The sequence below is a fragment of the Rhineura floridana genome, chromosome 15 (genome assembly GCF_030035675.1).
Source record: "Rhineura floridana isolate rRhiFlo1 chromosome 15, rRhiFlo1.hap2, whole genome shotgun sequence".
NCBI lineage: Eukaryota > Metazoa > Chordata > Lepidosauria > Squamata > Rhineuridae > Rhineura > Rhineura floridana.
In genome coordinates, this window is record NC_084494.1 from 17,703,212 (window position 1) to 17,729,943 (window position 26,732).

Below are 26,732 nucleotides of genomic sequence, written 5' to 3' on the forward strand. Positions count from 1 at the left end.
TGGTTAAGAACATAAGAAGAGCCTGCTGGATCAGGCCAGTGGCCCATCTAGTCCAGCATCCTGTTCTCACAGTGGCCAACCAGGTGCCTGGGGGAAGCCCGCAAGCAGGACCCAAGTGCAAGAACACTCTCCCCTCCTGAGGCTTCCAGCAACTGGTTTTCAGAAGCATGCTGCCTCTGACTAGGGTGGCAGAGCACAGCCATCACAGCTAGTAGCCATTGATAGCCCTGTCCTCCATGAATTTGTCTAATCTTCTTTTAAAGCCATCCAAGCTGGTGGCCATTACTGCATCTTGTGGGAGGAAATTCCATAGTTTAACTATGCGCTGAGTAAAGAAGTACTTCCTTTTGTCTGTCCTGAATCTTCCAACATTCAGCTTCTTTGAATGTCCACGAGTTCTAGTATTATGAGAGAGGGAGAAGTGGTTGGGAGGGAGGGCTGTGCAAAAAGGAAACACGCAAAAGATTTTTTGGGGTCAGCATGGAATCAAAAAGTGAAATGAAATACCCATATTGATGTGGACTCAGCCCCAATGAGGTATTTTTATGCTACCTGGTTTTGCACAATACACATCTGCTTTCTATTCCGTTGCCCACATTCCACACATCTCCTGTCAAGACAGCATTTTAGTTGGAGGGTGTGTCCTGCACTGTAAATTGCAGCATCTGAGAAAATGCATTACTTCACCCTCAGGTTACTGCACTTGTTGCTATGTTGATCGCCACATGAGCCACCAGTTACATAAACGCCACAAGCGCCTATTGGATATTGTTTGTGAATTCACTGGCAAGGTTTGGCAAAACGCCACTCCAATGCCTACAACGCTGTAATGTTTTCATTTTGGTAGCTGTGCACTCCACTGCTCCAACACTCCTGCAGAGGAGGGCATATCTACCAAGTGGTTTTTAAATACCACAGAACTGTACAGTGCTTCTCTCTCCCCACTCCTTCTAATAAATGCAGAAAAGAGGTAGCCTTATTGTCACTGCAGGTAAAATTCAACTGCAGAAATATTGCACAATGTCAACATGTTTGTGGCATGCTTTCAGAGTCTGAGCAAAAAGGCCTTTAGAGAAGCAAGGAAAAAGGAAAAAAAACAAGGTGGACAGCCCATTCCAGATGGGAAAGAAACCAACTGCTTTGTCCCAAGTCCCAGCCAGGCCAAGCCATGTGCACAAACTTGCTGTCTTGCCCGTTTCCTGCTCAACAACCTGAAAGCAGCTTTAAGAATACCAAACTCAACGCCCAGAGGATTGCCATAACATGAACTGTGAGCCCAGGCTGCACCAAACCTTGAGGTGGGGCGTCCCCAGCCATGGCAACATAGAGGGTGAAGCAAGGCAAGACAAAAGGGTGTGCCATCAGTGAGTGGGGAAACTGAGCCACAGAGGCAGCCTGCAGCTTGCATACAAAAGCTGCAATGTTTCCAGGGCTTGTTTTGACCTTCCACAACTGGAGTACCAGGATGATTCAAGTTCTCCACCTTTTAATCGCTGCATTTCTTATCACTTGTGCATAATGTTTTAGATGCCCTTACTCGCTCATCTTTACTATTAACATAAAGTAGGCAACCATGCTGCCTACAGGCACACACACACCCATAGAGATGTGTTACGCAACTTCACTATAGTTTCCAGTGAATCCTGAACACATACCTCTTTACCCTAGCCTTTGACACCCAAGATGTATATTTTTAAGACCCAACCTATTTTTTGTGATGTTTGCGATTTTGTTTTAAATTGTTCTTAATTCTGTAAAACACCCACTCTGGGACCTCAGGGTGATGGGCAGGTAATAAATAATAATAATAATTTCATTGTACAAAAATAAAATAGGTGACTAAATTTGTATTTTACAAAAAACAAAAGTAGCAATTGACTTGCCAAAGGCCAAACATTTAAGTTCACAGCAGAGTCAAGACTTGAACTCTTCCAGATGCAAGGGGAAAACGTAGTAAATCCTAATTATTTTCTGTGTAAGATGTTAAGGACTTTTTAGTTTAGAAAGTTGGGGTGAAGAGGAACAGATGTCACAGGAGTTCATAAAATTATGCATAATGTGGAGAAAGCCAAACTGCCATTTTCCCTTTTTCTCTCATGGTACTAGAATGCAAGGTCACTCAGTGAAAATGGTAGCAGATTCAGGACAGACATTATAAAGTGCTCCTTCACACAACACATAAATTATGAAATCTGCAGCCACGAGATGCAATAATGGCCACTAGCTGAGATTGCTTTAAAAGGAGGTTAATTAAATTCATGGAAAGATAGCTACCAGTCATGAAGACTATATGCAGTCTCCAGGTCCAGAGGCATTATACTACCAAATACCAGCTACTGGGTAGCTACAGAGGCTACTACTAGACTTTCCAAAGGCATTTGGTAGTGGTGGGGGGCCGGGAGTGTAAGAATAAATAAAGCAAGCAATCCCTCCCCACACAGTACATAACTTGCACAAACCTGGAGGCAGAGACATGTTCAGTTTGTCTCAATCTAAGGTTGTGTTCCTCAGATTATGGACTATGAAATCTATAATTTTCTATTTATTTATTTTTTTAAATCCTCTTCCCCATCCTCCACCCCTCCAAAAGGTTATTCAGGGGACAAATACCAAGGTGAGGCTAAGAAACAGAAGGCAAGGACATGCCTAAGGGCACACAGCAAATCAAAGGAAATGTTGTCCAAATTTAACACAGCCCTTGCCAACCTGGTGCCCTCCATGTGTTGTAGACTACAAGTTGAGCACTAACCGGGACTGATGTTGTAGTCCAAAACACCTGGAGGGCACCAGGTTGGCAAAGGTTGTTCTAATCACTGGGAAGGCAAAAAGATCTTCCTTTTCAGGTGTCGATAGACAAAGTAGCGGCTGCCTTGCAAGCTGTTATTTTTTGCGGGGAATGTTTTTGTCACAAACTGGGGAGGCTCCAACAACTTTTGCCTTACCCTGAAAGGTTAGATGTGTCGCTGGTGCTTCCCTCACCTTCTTGTTCCACCCCCAGCTGTGCTGTTCTGTCATCTACTTTTGAAGATTGCCTCTTTCCCCACAGAGGCAGTCAGACTCTCTTCTCTGTGATGAACTCCAAAGAGCGTGCTATAAAACTTTTGCAGCACTTCTCCCCCCCACTCCCTCCCCAACAGTGTGCCTAAATCTGTCCCTGACACTTTGGCTGAGTATCATTTTATCTACTCTCCACCCCACCCGCACAGGGCACACACACACACCTTCCTGTTAGATGTCAGGATGATCTTGGATCTTCGCCTAGGCAGCTCCAACGTAGCTTTCTCCTTCATTTGACAGCACCCCTGCCAGGAAAGGACGGTCAGGAGGAAAGGGGGAGAGAGGGAAGGATTTGGAGGGGGTTTTTTTCCAGGAGACACAAGGTGGTGGGTGTGTGTGGAGGGGAATAAGAGTCTGCAGAAGGAGGAGGGAAGAATGTGCATCCTCATTGTGCTTTTTTTAAAAAAGCTAGCTTGCTTTCCAGCCATAGGATCTGCCCCCCCAATGCCCCCCCAATTCCATCCCTCTCCAGTCTCTCAGCGCAGGCCATTTCAATCTTTCAGCTCTGGGTGGCCTGGCCTTCTTCATACTGCTCACAGATGGCTGTTTCTACTCACTTGAGCACTTGACCTAAATCTCTCCTCTCCTGATCCAGTGGCACTGCAAATATCTTACCAGTGCAGCTCAAGGCATGGCAGGGGTTGTTTTTTAAAAATAAATAAATTAAAAAACAGGAGGAGGAAGATGTGAAGAAGAAGAGTACGACAACAGGATGTTTGCTGCCCCACAAAAAGCCCCCATCTCAACTCTCCATGCTAGAAACAGACAGAAGGAGAAGAACTCAGCCCACAGCATCATCTTTTGCCCTATCATCTGTTCTGCGCCGCAGTCTGAAAACTGGGTAGCCACACATCCGGCCCCAATCTTCCTGATAAACCTCTCTCCCCCCCCAATCAAATCCCTCCCTGCAAGCTCAAAGAAGTTCCACTAGCTCTAAAGTTTCATCAGTGACTCAGCGGCTGGCTGTTTCAGCCAGCCAGCCACACACACACACACACACACACACACCTCTCAAGGGAAATGGAAAGAGGCCTTCAGCCCCCAGTTGCTGATGCGGTGGGTGGTGCAGGAAGGCCGGACGATAGCCAGGCTTGAATTACAGTGTGTGCATCACAGGGAAGCGGCAGGGAGGATAGACTGTAATACTGAGCATTTATTTACCACTTTCAGATGTTCAAAGTGCTTCCCATATATTGTCATAAACCTATGCCATTCTGGGCCCTTACTGGAAGGAAGGGAGGAATATAAATGTAATAATAATAATAACAACAACAACAACCTCACAACAGCCCTTTAAGGTTGGTCCGTCAGTATTACCCTATAGCTGTAGTTTGGTGAGGGTAGGGGCTTACCTAAGGCCACCTAGTTCCTGGCAGAAGTGAGATGTGAAATAGGGATATCCCTATCTGTGGCTCAGTCTCTCACCAATTTTCCTCCATTACTTCCAAGAACACTCTGAATATACGGGTGCTCTATGGAGGGGCAGGAAAACTACAAATTATGGAAGAGAAGCTGCTTTGCACGAAGAAGGTCCCAGGTTCAGTCCCCAGCATCTCCAGGTAGGACTGGGAGAGACCTCTGCCTGAAACCCCGGAGAGCCACTGCAAGTCAATGTAGACAATACTGAGCCAGACGAACCAACGGTCTGACCCAGTATCAGGCAGCTTCCTGTGCTCCTACACACACTTCAAGAAATGAGTGGGGTATGTGCACATGAGCCCTTCACTTCTTGGGCCATGAACTTAACCAGCAGAAGAGCGGGGTTACATTTAAAAGAAGAGCCACAAAAAAAGCCCCTTCCCCAAACCAATCCCCTTCCCCATCAAAGAGATTAAAGTGGCGCACACAGCCATTCCACAGCCCTGCCTTCCTTCCCCAGCCAAGGCCGTCTGCAAGAGCCCATCATTCGTTCCACCCCCAGCGCCAAAGCACTGAGCGACAACAGAATGCTTTTAAAATCCCCTACGCGGCGTGACTCACTGCAACCCCACATTGCCCAAAACAAGCTCCAACAAGGAGAGGAATGGAGAGGCAGAGAGATCCTGGAGGCGGGGGCAGGAGAGAGAGAGAGGCAAAAGGAGGGAGGGAGACAGAAGGGGCAGAAAGAAAGAGAACAGGCCGGAAAGAACAGGGGCTGAAACTCTGCCTGCTGGCTGGAGGCTAATTGGTTCCGGCAACAGCCTGCTCGGCTTGGCAACGCTTCCTCCAAGTCTGCTCCAAGCCACTGCAATGCTGGCCCTGGAGAAGGGAGAACATTTCTCCAAGCTCAGGGTTGGACACAGCCCTGCTGACATAGTGGGGTGGTGGGGGAAGGGTGAGAGGCAAAACCACTAAGCAAAAAAAGAAAGAAAGAAAACCGCCGCCAACGCGGCTTCCAACTTGCACATGGTGTGTGAGCACTGCGCATTCGCAAGCGTGAACCCAGTACTGATGAATAGAGCAAGCCAGCTGGGGGCAGCAGAAGCAAGAGGACCTGGGACAGGAGAGGCTGATATGTGTATCAAGCCCTCTCTCAGCCCACAAAGGCCACAGAGAGAGAGAGAGACAGATGAAGGTAACCAGGGAGAAGCCAAAATTCTCCACTAAGGAAAGCTGAATTCTATAACCCATATATGATTACGCACAGTTAAGGCAACTGACTCATGCCTGCTTATTTTGCATTCTTTGCTTTATTTGTGGGGGGAAACATATAGAGCTATGTGGGACCCCCAAACAACACACACATTCCCACTGCTGAACCCAAACACTATCCCCCTTGATATACACACTGCCTTCCAATATTTCCCCAGGTAACACCCACAGAATTTCAAGCTGAAGCTTCTAACCACTAAGGCTGAAACATTTTGTGTGGCCTTTCATTGCCCCAGCTGTCCCAAACTGGCATCAAGAACCCAATCCCAGCTAATTCAAAGCACAAGGAAGCTCTTCTCTGGGCCTTTTTTAGGCTGGGCTCTTTTAGTCACTGCTTGCTCCAAACCCAGAGCCCTTCAGAGTATTTATAAATTACAGAAAGGAATGCTGTGCTGAACAGAGTCCCCCCAGGGAAGCCCTAAAGATAAGCAATCTGCTTCACTTCCTTACTAATGCTGGTAAATGTATTAATTTCAGAGGCTACACTTGCTCATGGCCTGCTGGAAAATCGGTACAGGAGTCAAGCGTGGGTTTGAACATGAAATGCAGAACTGCCCCCTAAATGGATAACACCAGCTTCAATCCAATAGCTCAGCCTCCAAAGATAATATCAGCATTACAATATATTTTTGCATTTCCTAAGCCTTATTCTCCCTCTCAAGTATTTTACTCTAGCATCATAAAATGTGGCCCCATGGAACCAAGTTTCCCTGCCCTGTTTCTTCTTTTGTAGGACTTCTTGCCACTGTACAAGTCAATTTCACATATGTGGCAGCGAACCTAGAGGGTTCGGCAACCTTGCAAACCGGAGAAGCCCCACACAGTGTCCCACAAACATGTGCAGCAATATATTCTAGTGGCTACAACAGAATGCTTCCTTCAAGCTTAATTTCAGCAGGGGAGGGGAGTCCCAGGGAAGGCCTCTTTGGTGCAAGCACACCCAGAGACACAATGCCGGCAACCTCTCACCAGACAGCTGCATCCATTTCTGGATCTCCATTGAGGGTACCAATATACAATATGTTTTCTGAACATATCTTTGTCTCGCAAATAGTTCTCAGCATTTCTGTGTGCAAATGTTAAACACTCAACAGTCTTACACACGTATTGCTAGCTGCATGGAAGCCCAAGAGTATACATGCTGAAAAACCAAAGCCGATTTGGCCTCTCAGCATGTGTATATATATGCTGCAATACACACCCATGTACCATCGTTGCACATTATGAACAACAATTGAGTGTCCTTGGAGAAACAGGCAGGACAGAAACTTACAAGGGCCCCTTTTGGGAGGAAGGGTGGGATATAAATCTAACAATAAATTATTAAATAATATCGTCAAGAAAGAATCTCCCCTACAGGAATTTAGGGAAATGTCCAGTGATCCCACATTGGATCTTTTTATATATGGACAACCTGAGCACTGTTGAAACAAGATAACTCTGTGGTACTAACTTGTTGCTTGACTGGTACCCATGGTCAAGTCTAACCTAAGATATGCTGGCCCAAACTAGGTGAGAGTATACATTTTAATAATACAAAGTACAGCACTGGGGTGGGGTGGAGGAGACTGATACTTATTGGAACTGCAGGAGTCAGGAAGGAGAGTTTCACCCTTTCCTCCTCTGCTAGAGTCCCAACAAAAATCACTTATCTTAAGTTACTAATGTGCATTAAGACAAAGTCTCCCATTGATACCAATGGGAATGCCTCCCAATACACACAAGCAGCTTTGGAGAAATTATTTTCAGCAGAACCACAGGAAGGGAGGGGCGATTTAACTCCCTCCTTCTCCACTTGCTGTGATCCCTAGAATGATCAATTTCTCTCCTCTCCTCATCTCACTCAGGGCTATTTGTATTTTTTAAAACATGCACATTCTAAATCGTGTCAGTTTCGGCCCTTAGATAGTGCCAACTCTGTAGTGCATATGCAAGTTCCTATAACCTGGGCCGTGTAGACACCAGAGTGTTAAATGTGCACATGGGTTGCACAGATCTGATTTCTCCAGGTGAATTTTTGTGCAGGTTCATCCACACATGAGCACTTTCAACTGAACTAGATCAATGTTTCCATTCTAGTGGATGGTGTGTAGTGGGATGTGTTGTTATCACCTCCCCTCAATTAGTACTTCCCCATCCTCCCTGAGTTCAAGAAACTAGAGGTCCACTGCGAGCATGCACGCAGGTACTGTATTTACTTGCGGGCTCAGTCAATTTTTAAAATATTTTTGAGATACAAGTTTTCCAATATACCAGCCTTGCACAACAGGTTAAAAAAATGTGTGTGTGTGTCATGCCCAGCCGCATCAGCAGCCCACCAAGGACCTCCTTGCCAACAGAAGTCGGGTGTGCGTTGATAGACAGCACCCAGCAAAACATCACCACACACATAAAAAACCTGCCCACACAATGCACTTCAGTACATCCAGTTAGGTAACATGCGCTTTTATGTTGCTGGTGTTTTTGCTTACTGCATTCTCTGTGGATTGAGAACATCTGAATTAAATGGGGGGACATGCAAACTGCCACTTGGAGGTCTATGTTGTATGCACAACACAACCCCCCCCATGTACACATGAGATGCATCAAATCCACTTTAAACTGCCACGTGAACATAGCCTTGCAATGGCTTTGCTTTCAAGTCTAACAGGCTGGAGAGGAGGCAGCAGCACATTGCTAGTGTGCCTGGGAGGCAGAAGAGCCTCAACACTGGTTACCAGCAGCATTTTTAGGAGTTGGCCTGGGGCGGGGAGGGGCAGATCTTTTGCCTGGTTAAAAACTTTGCTTTTAGGGTGGCTGGGTAGATTGCAAATTGCACTGCTGGTAAGACCCCAGCCACTTACCATCTTAATTTCCCAGAGGTGCCTATAAAAGTAAATTAACATATGGAAATTTGTATCATGGGTCTATGCTGTGCCCTGGGTTCTTTTAAAGCACCTAGCAATGCCCCTGCTGGCAGTAGCCATGTTCATGGGCTACACAGTCCTGTTTTGCCTGCGCGGCAAGAATGCTCACACTCACTCGAACCGAGGGGCCAACAAACCAACAGAGTCAGCAGCCTACCTGCTGTGGGTTGAAGCTTGCAAGCTGGGTTGCATGGACGATGCTTAACTGGTCCATTTTCCAGAGCAGCGGTGGCTAGCTGTGACCCTTTGGGCGTTGCTGGACTCCAGCTACCATCAGACCCAGCCAGCGCGGCTGATTTTCAAGGACGATGGGAATTGGAGTCCAGCAACACCTAGATGGCTAAAAGTTCCCCAGCCCTGATCCAGAGTTAGTCCATTAGGGGATCCAGACTGAAAACTATCAGAGCAGCCCTAACTCCCTGGGTAGCCATTTAGCATCAAGATTAGGGCAGACCCAACCTCAGATGGTTAAACAGAATCCCCAGTCAGTTTGAAGAGTGGGCTGAGAATAAATCAGGACCTGGGGGATTCTATTGCTTGCTTTACTGGCCGAGGATCTGAAGCGGCTAGGTTTCTGGTACTGTGCAACAATGAACTCTTTGTTACATGTGGTGCATCCCTTAACAGCTGGTGCAGCTGCACTTCATCTCATTGGTAACATCCATGATCAAGCCTCAACTATTTCCAGGCTTTGTCACAGCAAACTCTCTATTTTAAAAGTAGTACTAAAGTGTCCCTCATGGGGTCTGGGTATTGCTCTCCATCCCTCAAGCAACCATCTTGCCACATTTACTTCCAAATACACTAATATATGTATGGGCGCAAGATCATGCTCCTTGAAATGGCATGATTTAGTCATTGCTGACACAAGAATAAGAGATGAGGGACAAGAAGGGGCAACCTGAAATGAAGAACTGCATCAGAAGAGTCCTTCCGTAGACATGCCCTTTCTTTATCAGAGCACAATAACCAGTGTGGCATAAATGGGGGTTCTTGCATGGCAGTGATCATGTCTCATGGAGTGCAGAATATAGACTCTTCCTGCAGAATCAAATAGCTACTGTGAATCTGAGCTTTTATTAAGAAAAGAGTGCGAGAGAAAGCACAGAGGGTAGTTTTGAAGCTTTAGAAGAAAAATTCTGGAAGCATGTGGGTAGTTTGTTAGAAACCAGAAAGATTAGGATGGCGGATTTTTTTTTTTGCAGTGTCTACCAATCTTTCTTGCTATGCCCGTTAACCCTGCCCCTCAGCAGCACCAAAACTGTGGGGTGGACCGTCCTCTTTTCTGTGTACCTACTGCCCAAGGTTGCTGAAGGAACCTCAGCCCCATCTATCAACACAGGGCTTGTTGCACAGTTTCAGGACCTGTAGGTAACAGACAGCTGGTGGTTCACTGGATTCAGAGAATAAGAGATGCAAGCAAAGGCACTGACATTTGCTGGACCAGCCCCTGTTAGCATAGGAGTATACAAGCTTTAGAGAAGCAAAACTACTCTTGTTTTTGCCCCCCACCCCCACACAAAAGGAGTTCAGTGTAACTCCAAAGACTGCATACCATTACATCAGCAGATATTTGTTCATCAAGGCCTAGATTCTATCTTTTTGCACTACTTGGACTAATATTTCCATTTTCTTTTGTTTATTAAAGCACATTTCTATCCTTTTGAAGAGCCCATGGCAGCATACATGGGGTTCTCCCACCTTAACCCAACCTACCTCACAAGGCTGTTGTGAGGAAGATGTTTTGGAGAAAATAATCCTGTCTGCTTCACTATAGCAAAGTGTGGATTTAAATCTGGGTTTTGGTTTACCATCTCCAAGCCCACCTTTGTGGCATACAAGGCTACCAGCAGTTGTCCTGACCATAACACTTCAGCATTCTAAAGCAGAACTACAACTCTCATAATCCTGGCAATTGACTATGCTTGCTAAGGAGGATGGAAGCTGTAGTTCAGCAACATCTGGAGGGCCAAAGGTTCTCCACATTTATTCTGAAGTGTAGATTCTTCTCGTATTACCTTCATTTTACAGAAAGAGAACTTTATTCCTATTGTATAGACTGGGGAAGGCGGCCATACCACAGCCATTTGCTCAAGGCTGCATAAGTCCTTGGGCTGAGTAAGATTATGAAAACAGGGCTAGAGACAGATCACTTTCAGCTCTCTGAAAAATGATGGTCTCAAAAATGCTTTGCTCCACTTCGCTTCCCCGTTACTTGGGTCCCATTGCTGCTTTTGGTCAAGCAGAGCTTTGAACTAACCCTGCAAAACTGATTACCAACAACCAGTACTGCAGTGGTAAGTTCAGAAATGCAGGGTCCCTTCATGATAGTCACAGCCACACCCTGTCACAGTCATGCCCCCTTCGAAGATTAAACAAACCTTCTACATTTATAGAATAATCCAGCCAGGCTTGAATGCTGCTTTCTGCTTCACTTTCACTATCACCATTTGACTGTCATTTCTAACTGTTGGAGATATTGCTTGAACAACTAAATTCAGTATCTACACATTTATCTCCAGCTGCTACCAAAATGCTTGATGATATAGATGGGATGCTATCATCAGGATTCACTCTCTCTTCTGCAATTAGAGAATTTTCACAACTTGGCTTTTTGAAGCAGGAACTAATAAAGGCTTGCTTGCAATTGACACTCATTGGGGCTCATGCTGATTGGCTTGCGGGACACTGGGATCTGGCTCTTAAAAAGGAGGTCTAAGACCATCTGGGAACTGAAAACGACTACACTCCTGTTGACAACCCATAAAATTTGGTTAGCAAGAATATAAGATAGTAAATCCCTGCACAAGTAGATACCTCTTTCAGGATGCCTTCAATTGGGGGGGGGATCTTCTATTCTGTCTCTAATGGACTATGTCATTGTCTGCCTAATTTTCCCAAAGACACAAAATTCTCAGCCGCAAATAGAATCTCCTGCTCTGCTTCTCACAAAGACTGAGTCCAGACATCTCCTGGGATCTCCCTCACTTCTCTGGCCAGTCCTTTAGGATATTCCACCCTGCTGTACCACTCAGGGCAAAGAAAGGAACTTTTGACAGTGCAATCCCTCACTAATCCTAATTAGGGTGTGGCTAGTTTGTTCATGTGATAGTTGCTGGTCTCTCTCCTGCTCCAAGACACAACACAGGCCACTTCACCTATGACAACTGAAGTGGGGAGGGGGGCAGAACAGGGATGCAACCTAAAAAAGAAGTTCAATTAAAATATAGTAAAGACGTCTGCAGAGTTAGGGGTTAGATGCCTAGTGGTTTTTTGAAAGGCAGAACGGGAGGGCAGAGCTGTTTGTGCATGTAACAAGCCCCTCCCCCATTCCTTATCTGGAATGGATTAATCAGTTAAGCAGAAGGCCACTGAGTAACTTGGTGCTCTATGGGCAGATGGCAACCCATAAAACTGTGACATTGGTAGCTGGTTTATTGCCAGCCAGCATATCTTCATCCATTTAAATGGAAGCAAAAGTTCTTTTAAAAAAACACTGTCCGCTGGAATTGAACAGAGTCAATCTCCTTTTTAAAGAAGCCGGTTATATTCCCCTCCCTCCTCCACCACACACCCCTCCCTTTAAGAGCGTAAGCCTCATTTGTTGCCGAGCAGTTTGCGAGATGCTGCTGTTTGTGCTACCCCCCACCCCACCCCGTGCCAAGGGTGCTCTAAGCCCAAGCCCCCCCCCAAATAAATACAGCCCCAGACTACACTAAGCAACCTGCTTGAGCAAAGGGCCAAACAGGCCCCAAGGCCGCCAGTCCCAGGACGCTAGCCAAGAGTCAGCAGCTTTGTTGCAGGTGCCTGTTCACTTCTTTCATTAGGCTAATGGGATGTGGATGCATTACTCCATTCCACATGCTGCTAATGAAGCACTCAGGCCTGTGTGTTTGCATTAATGTGTGCAGCACTGGCAGGCGGGCAGGCGGCAAGCGGGCGGGTAGAGAAGAGAAGGAGAAGAAGAGTGAAGAGGCTGCATTTGGTCAGACTATCTAGCCCCCCCCCCGCCTCCCTATTAATCATCCTAGCTGCCTTCATAGAATTCCTCCCGCCTCGGCCTAGATGCCCTCCTCAAAATCAGGTTTATGTTGCACACCGGGCTGGACAAATTCTAATCTGCCCAGGAAGAATTCCACAGCACATTCCACTACACATTAAACAAGGCCCTTTGCACTGGGCAGTCTCAGGAACAAAGCCGCTGGCTAGGGAAGGGCGGCTACACCTACCTCTTGCTCTCCGGAAGGGAAGCCTGAGAAACAGAGCTCTGGGCAGGGCGGCGGGAGAGGTGGGGGGGGGAGAAAGAAGACAGCTGCCCTTTCAGAACAAGCCAGCCACTCTCAGCAATCCAGTTTCCACACAGGAAACAGAGCCACATTCCCATCCCGCCACCCTCTACCCTGGCCAGCAGTGCCACGGTGACAGGAGCAGCGCAGGCAACGCTCCCAACTTGGCCACAACATTTGCCATCTCAAAAACAAAATGCCCAGCTGCCCCCTCGCCTTTTCGGCGCGACAGCCACGTCCATGAACTGAGGAGGGGGGTGGCAGCCTCTCCCCGCTACAACCACAGCAACAGTATTTGTAAGCCTGCCCAACCCCTTCTCATTCAGCAATGCTCCTCACAGCCAGATGGTAGCCAGTCCGCCATCCTCAATCTCTTACAGAGAGAGAGAGAGAGAGAGAGAGAGAGAGAGATGTGCCCAGCTCCTCCTCCTCCCGGCTGAACAGCATCTGTAAAACACTGCCCAACCCTGCCTGCCTTTTAGACAAGGAACTCCTGGCTTCAGTGTCTGCCAATGGTGCAGCCAAATCAGGCAGCAAGGTCCCAGCCTCACAGGTGTGCTTGTTCAGAAGCTTCACAGCGTCTCTTTCTTCAGCACAGAGAAATATTTGGATCCCTGAAATTCTCTCTTGCATCACAGGTTTCTAGTCCTTATTGTTGCAGGCAAACTAGAGTGAATACAAGAGCCATCGCCAAAAAAGAGGCAGAGCTCCCATGGCACAGTCTCCAAGTATGAACTGTCAAAGGAGACCCCCTCAGCTGGCACATGCCCCCTAAGGTGGTAGGTTTAGATGTGAGAAAACCAGAGTCTTATGGCACCTTGAAAACGGAACATATTATGATGTAAGCCTTTGTGGATTCAAACCCACTTCAACAAACGTCCTTGAATCTGACAAAATAGGCTTGAGCCCACAAAAGCTAGTGCCGTTATAAAATTTGTTAGACTTTGAAAGGTGCCACAAGATTGTTGGTTTTGCAGCAAAAAACAAATCCTAACCATGTTTAAATTGTATTTGTTTTTAGTTATTGTAAACCGCCCAGAGAGCTTTGGCTATGGGGCGGTATACAAGTTTAATAAATAAAAATAAATAAATGTCTACTCAGAAATAAGTCCTATTGAATTCAGTGGAGCTTAAGCTCAGGTAAACGTGGCTAAGGATGCAGCCTAACACTGCTACTCTTTTGGAAAGGTCTTCATTGTGAAGCCTTAGTTAACTTACCATCTCTAATTTAATGCTGCCTTTCTCCTCTTTCCTTCTGTGTGTTAGGATTATGGAATTGTTTTTATTTTATTTTATTTTTATTGACGTAAACTCCTCAGGGGCCTACTGGCAAAGGGTGATATACAGAAGTCTTACATAAAAACAGTGAATTGGCAGGCACATGGAGAGGGCCTTTTCCATGGTGGATCCACCCCTGTGGAATTCATTGCCAGTTGACCTCCAGGAAGCTATTATACTTCAGTCCTTTGGAAGAAATCTGAAGACTTGTTTCAGGGTGTCTATTATGTGCACGGTATTTACTATCATGCGATGCTCTTTACAATGGATAGATCTGCAGAACTGTATTTTATATCATGAGCTGGGTAGGTGGTTGTGGGTTTTTTTTTTTAATTACTGTTGCTTTACTAATGTTGGGGGTGTTTTGGAGAAGTTGTAAATTTCTGCTCAGAGAGAGGGATATACCGTACTCAGGAAAGCAGTCTAGAAATACTTTAAAATAAACAAACAAACCTAATCTTAAAAGGCCTGCGGAGGTAGGCTAATCTGAAAATTAGTCCAAACTCTTTGGAGGAAGGTGTCAGATAATAGATTCCTAACACAGCTATGTTCCTCAGCAAATAATTAAGTATCACACAATTTGGGGCTGGGGCACAGAAAATACTGAGGGATGGTTGTTTTTAAATCTATTTAATAGCAACTAAGCTCCCCTGGGCTTCTTGAAAGTTGGGGTATAAATTTAAGTAATAAATAAATACAATTCAAGTGCAGGTAAACTTGCAAGAAAATCATTCTTAAACATTGATCATCATCTTAACTCATGAGCTAGAAAAGCCCTTCCCACTGCCTGTGGGGCTGAGATTTTATTTACAACCTGGGAGACCAGGGTTCGAATCCCCACACAGCCATGAAGCCCACTGGGTGACCTTGGGCCGGTCACTGCCTCTCAGCCTCCGAGGGAGGCAATGGTAAACTACCTCTGAATACCGCTTACCATGAAAACCCTATTCATAGGGTCGCCATAAGTCGGGATCGACTTGAAGGCAGTCCATTTCCATTTTTTTCTTTTCATGACTGAAACCCAAGGCGGCTTACATATGGTTCCCAGGCAGTCTCCTATCCAGGCACTGACCAGACCTGACCCTGCTTAGCTTCAGCAGGGAGCTGGCCCTAGGAGCTTTCAGATCATAGCTTTTCTTTAATTTGCCACACACAGAAAGCCTAAAACTGGGCTTAGACTGACACATCAGTACCCGGAAAGCAGAAGATGAGAGAGGGATAACACACATTGATCACCCCAATCCTCCCCACCCCTTTGCAAATGCATGCAAAGCCAGAGCCAAGTAGCTGTCCATGCTCCTATGGGAGGTACATGCCAGCACCCTCCACCCTCCAAGGCCTCAGGAACACAAGGCAACACCCAATTCTCAAGGATTCAGAAGATCCCACCAAGCCGAAGCAAGTAGAGCTCTCAGCTGTTTCAGCTCCCCAAAGGCATCAGAAAGGCAAGTGACCCACGAACTGGAATTCAAAATCCTCCAGCAAACACATCCAGATGCCTGCAACCTGATCAACGCAGAGGGGAGGGGAGAGGGAGAGAGAGAGCCTGTGGGTGCTCCAGGAGGGTCAGCTGCAACACCCACCCACAGCTCAGTACAGATCCTCCCAGCCATCACACACACACACACACACACACACAAAATTACTTCTGGACTGCTAATTAATATACAGCCAAATAAACTGAGCCTTACTGATGCTTCTCAGCTCTGCAGAGCTGTACTATACAAGAAGAGACCCTGGAAGGCTGCGTGCACATACACAGAGGCTAGGCCACTATTTAGCCAGGTGCCAGGGAATCCTGTGCCATTGTTCCAGTCTTAGCTTCTCACTCAAGCCAGCTAGGCAACAAGCTTACAACACCACCACCCCTCCCTGCATGCCTTAGCAAACGGCCAGGCCAGGTTTTCTTTTCTTCCTCCTCCCTCCCCCATCTCTCCTCCTCCCCCAGGAGAAACAAAAGAATGGAGTCTTCCCATTTGGTCCCATGTGGCTGAGCGCACTCTGTGTGGGGGGGCTGGCCAAGACTGGCGCACCTAGCAACACTGAGAATATAGCAGAAGAGATGAAGGAGGAGGCAGCCTATCCTGCCATCCAGCATCTGTGGAGATACTGTTGCGCTAGCGAGCCATGCTGCACCAGCAGGCAGGCCTCTACCCCATGGACACACTGCCATCTCCATCATGCCAAGCCAAGGGGGCAAAACATTCCGCTAGGCATTCCCTCCCACCTTCTTGATGCAATACAATCTCATTTGGAGAAGGTGGGCCCTGAGGTCTGCTTTGCACAGGGGATCAGCAAGAACAACTCCTCATCCCAGAGATTCAGGCCATTGGAATTATGCCGCAACAGTGTCTCTCCAGCCATCTCACTGACTCTACATGCCGATGGACCATTGCTAACTAGGCAATTCAATAGACCTACTACAGAACAGACACATGTCCCTAAATACAGATCCCTAATCCTTCCAAAATTAAGGGCTGGGTATCCATCTGTCCTATGGTTATCACGTTGCTATAAAGTCAGCCTTCTTGAACCTGATGCCCTCCAGATGATACAACTTCCGTCAACCCCAGCCAGCACAGGAAGACTTGCGTATGCATCTCTCTCTGTGTGTGCGTGTGCCACAACAAATGTCATTGATACACACTGCATCTTTAAAACAATTTGTCATTACAATCCTAAACAACTCTATTCAAAAGTCGGTTCCACTGAGTTCAATGGGACTTACTCGCACGTAAAAGGGTGGTATTCAATCCTAGTCCTACTCAGAGTAGACTCATTTAAGTGAATGGACAGGACTAACTTAGGTTCATTAATTTTAATGGGTTTACTCTGAATAGGACTTAGTGGAATACCACCTAGCGTGAATAGATTGTGGCCTGAATCTTTGGTATATCCGACAGTAGGCCTTGCAAAGAATCTCATTTCTCACTTGCCTCCAGTCTGCAAAACTAAAAAATTAGAACAGCACCCAGGTGCTATAGACTAAAAAGAAGGAGGGGGAATTGCAACAAAAGTTGAATTTAGTAGCCTGTATAAATTATGCAATTGTGCATAATTTATAATTTTATATAATTTATTCTTATCTGGTAGTCATGAGGAAGGCTGAGCAACTATGGAAGGCCTAAAAGTGACCCCTCTCTGCAAAAAGATAGACATTTCAGCCCTTCCCGAGCCAGCACTTGATTTTAGCAAGTATTGCCCACAAGCTTTCATGCATATCCTTGCAGCCATAAGAACTAGAAACTTCTTTTTAAAATGGTTGTAAAAAGCAAGTTTCCCAAGCATGTTGAAATCTGAACCCAGAGACATCCTGCATTTTGTCTATGCCTCCACCATTACACGTGGCACCCAAACACCTAAGGGAGCAGAATTTGAAGGCTGTCTGACATGGCCTGATGGGTTTTGTCCAGTTCATCCAATGGAATTCAGACCAGCTACATATTTATGCAGTTTGTATACTGCTTTTTTTGGAGAGGGAGAATCATCGATGCTCCCAAAACAGCTTACTGGCCTGGAAAAGATAAGGTATTTAGGGCTCATCTAAAGAAATCAAGGAAAGAACTGAACACAGTTGTTGGGGAAGGGAGCTCCTTATTCTACAGTATCTAAGTGCACATGGATAACAACAGGAGGAGGAACTGAGGCAAGAAACCCCAGTCATCCTACAAGATAAATCCAAGGCAGGTGTGCAAATGTCCAAGTGTTTGTATGTGAAGGAGAGCAAAGGCAGTGGGGGGGGTGCGTATGTGTGTATCTGGGTTTGTCACAGATTGGTGAGCAAGTTAATCTCAGACTCCCTGACACGTGGAATAAAATCATGATCCCGTAATGGAATTCATTCGTCTTCCTGTCCAGGGAGAGGACAACCCCAGCACAGCGTGCCTGAACGGAGGAGAATAAAACATCAGGACACCACACAGGGCAACAGGACACCACACAGAGCCTGGAGGCAGGAGGCGGGAGGCACTGGGGTTGGACTGGACCTCCCCCCACGCTGCTCGTAAGACAGGGAGCGTTGGGGTGTTAATTTTCAGCATGCTAACGAGGAAAAAACTGGTAGTCTCACTTCAGAGCACCTCAGAAAAAATAGCAGCCTTGTTTAGGACCAAGCTGCCACCTCAGTAAAGGGAATAGTGTCTTGTTTAAGATGCTATTTAACACAAGTGAGCCAAGGCCATTTCATACACTACACAACAGTGGAAGGTGGTCTACTGGACACTGCTCCACCTCCTGCCAGCCCACACCTGCCTGCCTTCTTACAACCAGTCCAGAAGGTGGCCCTGGCTGTCAGCTTTCTCCTCCCTAGTCTCAGTGTTGCCCTTGTCAAACTCAGCAGAGGGGAGGATGGGAGACTAAACTAGAGTTAGTTGGCTCTGCCTGTCATTGGCTCTGGCTCCACCTACTGTTGGGCTCTCTGCTTTCCGCCCCACCAGTCCCAATGGGCACCAGCCACCACATAGCAACAAACCCAGGTCTGCCACCCAGTGCACAATGAACAGCAAATTATAGCCAGCTCAGGCTCTCTGCAAACACATGCATCATGCACAGAAATCTGTCAAACATCTGTTGACTGCATTCATACATCATTTTTAGATGTGCATCGCCAAAATGTAATTTATGAAGTAGCCCCTAGACATTCCATACAGCTCTGTTCTAGGGGATGGGAAGCCTGTAGTCCAACAACAACTCACGGCCACAACTCCTATCCTCCCTGACCATTAGCCACGTTGGCTGGTGCTGATGGGAGTTGTCCAACAATATCTGGAGGGACACAGGCTTTCCATCCCTGCTTTAAAGTAAACTCACAAGAGCACATGACACCATAAAATCATTCAGTGCAAGTCTAACTTGGGGACCTTGTTTTCAGCACTGCCCAGTGCTGGCATATTCCCAAGGGATGGCATGCTATGGGACAGGTGGTTTGCACCCAGCCTTTACATTGGTTCTCCTACTGCCTTTCTGCACCTCAGGGCCCAGGGTCCATTCCTGATACCTTGCTCAGCTCCCAGCTGAACACTTTGGGCACATGGCAAATACACTCGTATTCTGCTTGCCTTTTCCATGTGAGAAATGCCATCAGTTTTGAACAGGAAACACATAAGGGAAGTGGAGCCTATACAAGAAGGGCAAAGGTTACTAGCAGCTTGGGCCTCAAACACCCAAGAAATCGTCTCCCTCTTTGTATCACTAAGATACATTAAGGATGCCCTTTTGAGCTTGCCAGTCATGTACTAGGAAGAGGAAGGCAGTTTCATGACAGCTCCTCTATTACAGGGCTCTCTTCCCCTCAGACATGCTGACCCTCACATGTACCTATTTCAAGGCCCTTTTGAAGGCCAGAGCCAAACCAATATGGGACAGCATTTCTACTGTTCATTTGTTCGAACACATTTGTGTTTTTAATCTATCGCCACTCATCCTGGGCCTTTGATACTGGGGCAACCAGCTGCAATACAGTGGGCGGGTGTGGGGAGAATGCACGTCAAGAGCTACTGGTAGATCCTTGAAGTAGATCAGCAAGAGTTCCTGACTCCCAATTGTTGAACAGCAGCAGCAATGAAAGGACTCCCCTGCCCAGTGCCCTAAATTATACTACTGAAATTAGGTACACTTGGGGGAAACCAGGAGTGGATTTTTGTACCAACGGTTGTGGGCTCCATCCAGTTCTGGTACTCAAAGCAAATCCCTGGGTTCAGAATTTTTTTGACATGCATATATTAAATTTGTTTTAATGACTGTAAATTAACATTTGTCTCTATGCCAAACAGTGTTTATGTATATAATATAGAGACCACTGAGGAAGATCAAGGTTGAAATGCACTTGGGTTTTGTTGATATTTTGAGAGTTATAATTGTTCACATTGTTGATATTTTGTCAGTAGACACTAATTATATTTGGATTTTTCTGTTTTTGAAATGACTAGGTACATACTGTCTGCTTTTAATTGTCATGAGATTCCATACAAAATTAATTTATACATTAGATTTGTTTGTTAGTTTAAGAGTCAATTCTGTGATCCCAATCTTTTTTTAAAATCATGCTTTCAGTTTGTTGGAATGTTATTTCCTTTTGTTGTTTAGCCCATTCTAGTAAAAATTACCGAAGAAGATCCTGCAACCCTGAAGTTTGCCCAGCCAGACAACAGAGCATAGGGTGTATAATCTTTAATAATTATTCAAAAGAAGGGACTGGAGCAGATGTAGTTTGCCTGTCCACCAGCACCGCTATCATACAACAAGCTGGACCTGCCGAAATTCTCTCTTTTACACAACCATTCAAAGTACATGAGGTCTGCCCTCTATTGCATCAAGCTACCCTAGGTGGTAAATCACTGGTTAGGAGCATCAAAGAGTGGTCACGTACACAAGGCCTTAAATGGCAACCAAGAAAGCAAAGATGAGGAAGGGGACAATAATACAACTCCTGAACTGGAGCTCTTAGCATCCCCTAACTGCTGATCATAGCATCTGTGGCAGGTGGGAGTATGAGTCCAAGAACATCTGGAGGACGCCACATTGGCTAGCCCTAGGGCTAGAGTGCTGGGCTTGGACCAGGGAGACCCAACTTTTCACATCACTGCTCAGTCATTCTTGGGCAAGCCTATCCAGACACAGATTCTGATGTGTTTTAAACGTTTTAGTTTACTGCTATTTTAATCATTTTCAAGATGTTTTTCATGCGTGTTTTTTGATAATTTTCATGTTTCTTGTAAACCACTTAAGAGTTGTTGCAGGGTTTTTTTTACGATCAACAGTATATAAATTTTGTTAAAATAAACAAATTCTGACTCAGTCCAACCTACCTTGTAAGATTGCGGTGGAGATTTTTTTTAATGGAATAATTCCCTCTATTCGTCCTGTCTTGAGTATCTTGGAGGAAGTTCAGGATGAAGATGAAAACAGTAAAGTTCCATCTGCAGTATACATTTAAAACAGTATCATAATACTTTAAACAGCTTCCTCCCGCCGCACAAAGAATCTTGGGAACTGTAGTTTGATATTGGTACAAGGTGTTGTAAGTAGACCCCTATTCCCCTCACAGGGCTACAGTTCCCAGAGTGGCTTAACAATCAATTCCTCTTACCAGTTTACTCTGGGAACTGTAGCTCTGTGAGGGGAATAGGGGTCTCTTAACTCTCAGCATCCTTAACTACAGTTCCCAGGATTCTCTGGGGGAAGTCATGACAAAGTGGCACAATACTGCTTTAAATGTATAATGCAGATCGAGCCTTGTGCAAGAATGAAGGGAAAAAATACACAGGGTGTCCCTGTCTACCAGTTTCCACCAGCAGAGGAGCAAGAAAGCGGTTCTAATAAATTCTGCATGTGGATTTTCCATTGAAGTGCAGACCTCTCTGAAGTGAGGGGAACACCTCTTTTGATAGCTATACTAAAGAATCCAAGCCTGTTGCATGCTGGGACAAGTACATTCTTCCTTATCTCACGCCTAGACTCAAGCAATGCAAACAGACTAGCAAAGCAGTATTACCATTTTCCGGTTATTGCTCTGCAAACAGGACAACACATAAAATGGCAAGGGTCTGCGAAGCACTGTGCGAGAGTTGGACTAAATAGAGCTGCGAGACCAGGGTTCAAATCCCCACTCATCCATGATGCTCACTGGCTGATCTTGGTCCAGTTGCTGTCTCTCAGCCTAACCTATCACGCAGGATTGTTGTGAGGATAAAGTGGGGAAGAGAACACCATGTATACCACCTTGTGCTCCTGGGAGAAAAAGTTATATATAAATGTAAGAAATAAAGAGCAGCAACAGAATGTTCTGTTCTTTCTTTGGCTGAGCAATTCTGGTTTGCCAATCCCTATTGGAAATCTGGGCCTGGGGGTAGGTGGGTGGGTCAGGAAATGCAGCTTGAAGTATGAAGCAAATGCGCTCTGCAACCACCACCACCCCTCCTTCCACTACCACAGGGCTGGGAACTTTTTTCCGCACAAGGACCACATTCCCTTTGAACAACCTTCCAAGGGGTACATGCCAGTGGTGGGCAGGGACAGAGGAGCCATGTTTCTACATGCACTCACCCACCCCTCTCTAGCCTCCATCCAGTCAAGCAAGAGGCATGATCAGAGCTCAAGGACACATTCCAGTAAGGCCACTCAAGGAAGGTGTGAAGCAGGGCTAGTAAGAGGTGTGACCTGTGGAGTTCTGAGGGCCAGCTAGAGAGGCCTAGAAAGCCACATTTGGTCACAAAGGCCTGAGGTTCCCCACTTCTGCACTACCAGAAACCATTTCATATGCAATGCAAACCCAAAGGTTGAACACAGGCTCAAAAAGATGCCCACCCTTTCCTGCATGAAAAACCATGTGTTTAAGAAAGTTATAAAATTTGTCAGATTTGTTTACTAGTGTGCACTCCCAAAGCAACTCAAGAAAAGGCAATTAGTGATTTTAAAAAACAAACAATGACATTAAGCACAATTAATGCTAAACACATTGTTAAACACAATTTGAAGGCGCACTAGCTTAAAATGTTCATTAAAAACGTTAGAATCAATATTGAATGCTACTGCCCGGCTTGTGCAATGCAATGTCCCCTTCCACCCCCTTGCAACCTCCCATGGACCCTCTGGAGCAAATGGGGGGGCAGAGACGAGAAGGTGGCAAAGTCCAGTTGCAAGAGTGAAACTCCACTTCCACAGTGATGGATACAACCCAGTATCGGCTGGAGAAAGCTTTTTAGCAGAAGGGAAATGGCTAAGCAAAGTTCTCTGGGGCATGGAGTTAGAGAAGGTGGGTGCCACACAAAAAAAGAGGTGTTACCCCAAATCCCCATTTAACCCCACTTTTGAGATGAAAGATGAGAGTGGGAAAACAAACATAGTTTCAGAGGCCCAAAAACCATTTGGTGCACTGCTTAGTTTATTAGTAGTTTATTTATTTATTGTTAGATTTATATCCTGCCTTTCCTCCAAAGGGGCACACATTTCTCCCTCTCCATTTTATCCTTACAACAACCCTGTGAAGTAGGTTAAGACTGGTCTAAAGTCACCCAGTGAGCTTCATGGCCCACTGGAGATTTGAAACCTGGTCGCTCAGGCTACACCACACTTACTATTAACGTTGCCTCTTCCCACAGGCACATCCAACATAAGTGCAAGGATGCGCTCCCTTCCACCATCAGGATCAGGCAACTGCCTAAATGGCCGCTGTTCTGGTCCAATCCCTTTTTTAGGACACCCCCTCCCTGTCCAGCTGCTCTCCTCTCAAGTCTTGCTTAGGTTACAATTACTCATACAAAGTCAGCCTAGTTAGTTCTTTGCCCCTTTTCAAGCCCTCTAAAGAGGATACGGAGGACGAAAACCTGATGTCTGAAGTGTACAAAAGTCAGTCTAAGGATTGTATACCTGGTGCTTTTATCATTGCTACTGTGTTTTATCAGATCCTCCATGGCACAGAGTGGTAAGCGGCGGTAACGCAGCTGAAGCTCTGCTCATGGCCGGAGTTCGATTCCAACGGAAGGAGAAAGTCGAATCTCCGGTAAAAGGGGTCGAGGTCCACTCAGCCTTCCATCCATCCGTGGTCGGTAAAATGAGTACCTGGCATATGCTGGGGGGTAAAGAAAGACCGGGGAAGGAACTGGCAATCCCACCCCATATATACGGTCTGCCTAGTAAACGTTGCAAGACGTCACCCTAAGAGTCGGAAACGACTCGCACTATAAGTGCGGGGACACCTTTACCTTTTTTACTGTGTTTTATTGGACTAATTTTGCATTGTATGCTGCCCTGAAATCCAAACAGGATGACGGGTGATACAGAAATGCTTTAAACTAATTAATTGCTTACTTTCAGGAAGTGGACAGGACAGAGAGAGATCCTTCCAGCAAAACGGACCACTTTGTGTCTGGAGCAGAGATACTCATATGCGCACATAACAGGCTTTTCTAGGGAGATTCCCTTATCGCTCTCAGTTGTTTAGATACCAACACAAAGATGGGAGCAGAGAAGCTGGCACTGACCAGCTTTATTCCCCCCTCCCCTCAAGCAAGAAAAAAAGGGGAGGGGAAGGAAAGGAAAAAAAGAGGATGGCCTTGAGGCACAGGCACCATGTATTGGAAAGGGATTGGGTTGTAAGACGGGCCAGGGAGGAGGGGGACAAGCTTCTACACAGTATACAAAGACCCTTTCATAGGGGGCTGAGACTGGAGCCAGGCAACACAGTGATTGTTCCAGAGAGTGACCTAGCTGTAGGTTATCACAAATATCGGGATACACTGCCTTACGGAGGTTAAGGCAGAGCATCGGCAGGCCAGATCCCTGGATTTAAAGTGGCCCTGTGTCCTACTTTACAGAGCACAGTCCTCTATATGAACTACATTGTCTAGTTCAAAGAAAAAAGGGTCCTAGGAAGGCAGAGCAAGAGGAGTCTTGAAGTTGCCCATCAAATAGTTAGCATTACCTGAACAGCTGACTCAGCAGGCACACAGGTAAGAGTCTTCCCTTGCTGTGGTGAGATGTATTTCTATTTAAATTACAGCAATTATTCCTAAATATGCACCTATATTTATTAATTAGCATATTGCCTTCTTTTGTCCCCCGCTTTCAGTGATGCATTTCAGCAATACATAAGGCCAGCCTATACACCTTTCTGGAAAGGGGTGCGTGTGTGATAGATAGGGTTAGCAGTTACAGCCACCCCCTCAATCATTTAGCCATGCCACTGTTAGAAAGTCTTTCACCAGTTTAACTGGCAATAAGAATTAGCCAGAGAACACATCTACAAGTTCAAGGCAAGCCCACGCCTTGGAGGGAGGGAGGAAGGAAGGGAGAAAGAGAGAAATAAATAAAATATAGCTATTTCCCCTTCCCACACCCCAATGATCACAGCTGTTGCTCACACATCTGAGTCAAGGTGGGGACAAAAGGAGCTCCAGCTAAGAATTATGGTGGGGATTGGGGGAAGAGAAGAAAGGGCCACAGCACAGTGGCAGAGCATCTGCTGTGCATGCAGAAGGTCCCAGGTTCAATCCCCAGCAACTCCATCTGGCGCTGGGAGATTCCCTGCCGGAAACCCTGGAAAACCACTGCCAGTCAGTGTAGACAGTACTAAAGCTAGATGGCCTAATGGTCTGATTCAGTATAACATAGCTTCTGTTCCTGATCTCCAGCATCTCCAAGTAGGGCTGGGAAAGGCCCCTATCTGAAATACGTGAGAGTCTCTGCAAGTTAGCATGACACGGAGCTGGATGGGCCAATGGTCTGGCTCAACAGAAAGCCATTTCCAGTGTTCCTATCTCACCTGACAGATAGAAGCACATTTTACACACCTGTCTTCTGTTTCTCAATTCCCTTGCACCAAGCCCCCCCCAAAAGCCTCCAATAAAAACTCTGCTCTCCTACAGTCACTTCCTGATTTTTTCTCTCTCTCACTGGCATCTTAATTATATTAATAATGAAAGTCTCCTGCATGAAAACAGGAGATTTGTTGCTTAGGCGCTCATCTGCTCCTGCTGCTTATTCTCCACTTTAAACTGTAATCCGCTGCTGGGGACACTACAATTAGCTGCCTCAGAGATGGTCGCAGTGTCACAGCAGATTAGGACTTCAGCTGGGTACTAAGCAAGAGCCTGCAGATGAAGCGCTAAGTAACTGCCATCTTACTTTCAAGCAAGAAATTGATAGCCACCCCCCAAAAAAAATAATTGGGGCCAGGGTGGGGAATAAGGAGAATGAAATCCCCCATCATAAACCCTGCAGCTGGTCTCCAAAACAAAAGACCTTGAACCACAGCCCTAGAAAGATTCCCGGGCCCCCAATATCTCATCTGCATTTCTGAGCACTTAAGATGTACTGGGCCTGGACTTGTTCAACCATCACCACCACCCGCCTTGTAAAACAAGCCCTCAGCACACCATCCACCCAAAGCCCAAATTGTTTGCTTAGCCCTGCTTTTAGTACAACAGAAACTTTGAAGGGGTATGTGGGGGTGGGTTAAGGTCAGGGAAGAGGGCTGTATTTTAAGGAAAGATAGAGGATAGCAGAACTTTTCCCCATGTAAGATCGGTAGTGCAGTGGCAAATTCAGAAGTGCAGGGTCCCTTCATGTTAGTCACTGCCACCCCCCTCTCGTTTTTGCTGTGGAGTTGACAACAAGATCCTTGTTAATGCCTTCTCCCACAACAACAGACATCCCTAGGAGCCAATAAAGGAGAGTGTTAGCAACTGAGAAGAGTCTTCTCAGTGGCTGACTCACTTCCTTTCACTTTGATTGCCTCCAATCAGCAGGAAACAATCATGCTGATTGGCTTGTAGGATGCTGGAGACACAGGAACCCTGTGCCCAAAAAAGTAAGGGGCCAAAGACCACCTAAGACCCTGGACGACTACACTTCTGAGTAAGATGCCATACTGCTGCAGCTCATTAAACCCCACAAAACATTCAATGGCTGAGCAAGTAAGCAGGATTTGGGAAGAGATCAGGGGAGCACCTCTGATTTGTAAGAGTAAATTCATTCCTCTAGCCTCCCTCACTGCCCCCTCTCCAAGAGCAAGCCACATTCCCTGTATGCACCCCTTCCCAGGCTTTCCATCTACAACCAGTCATGAACCCGCAGA

At 46.2% G+C, this 26,732-nt stretch overlaps 1 protein-coding gene and 1 long non-coding RNA gene across 12 annotated transcripts in view; both read right to left on the reverse strand.

The window, feature by feature from the left end:
• The window catches only part of LOC133370466 (uncharacterized), a 30,720-nt gene extending 27,432 nt beyond the window's left edge, over positions 1–3,288 (reverse strand). Inside the window, exon 1 of the long non-coding RNA XR_009759136.1 lies at positions 3,222–3,288. This is a non-coding gene — a long non-coding RNA (uncharacterized LOC133370466). The remainder of the gene's footprint in view (positions 1–3,221) is intronic.
• Positions 1–26,732, reverse strand: part of AHDC1 (AT-hook DNA binding motif containing 1) — a 236,896-nt gene that overhangs the window by 145,046 nt on the left and 65,118 nt on the right. The window lies entirely within an intron of this gene.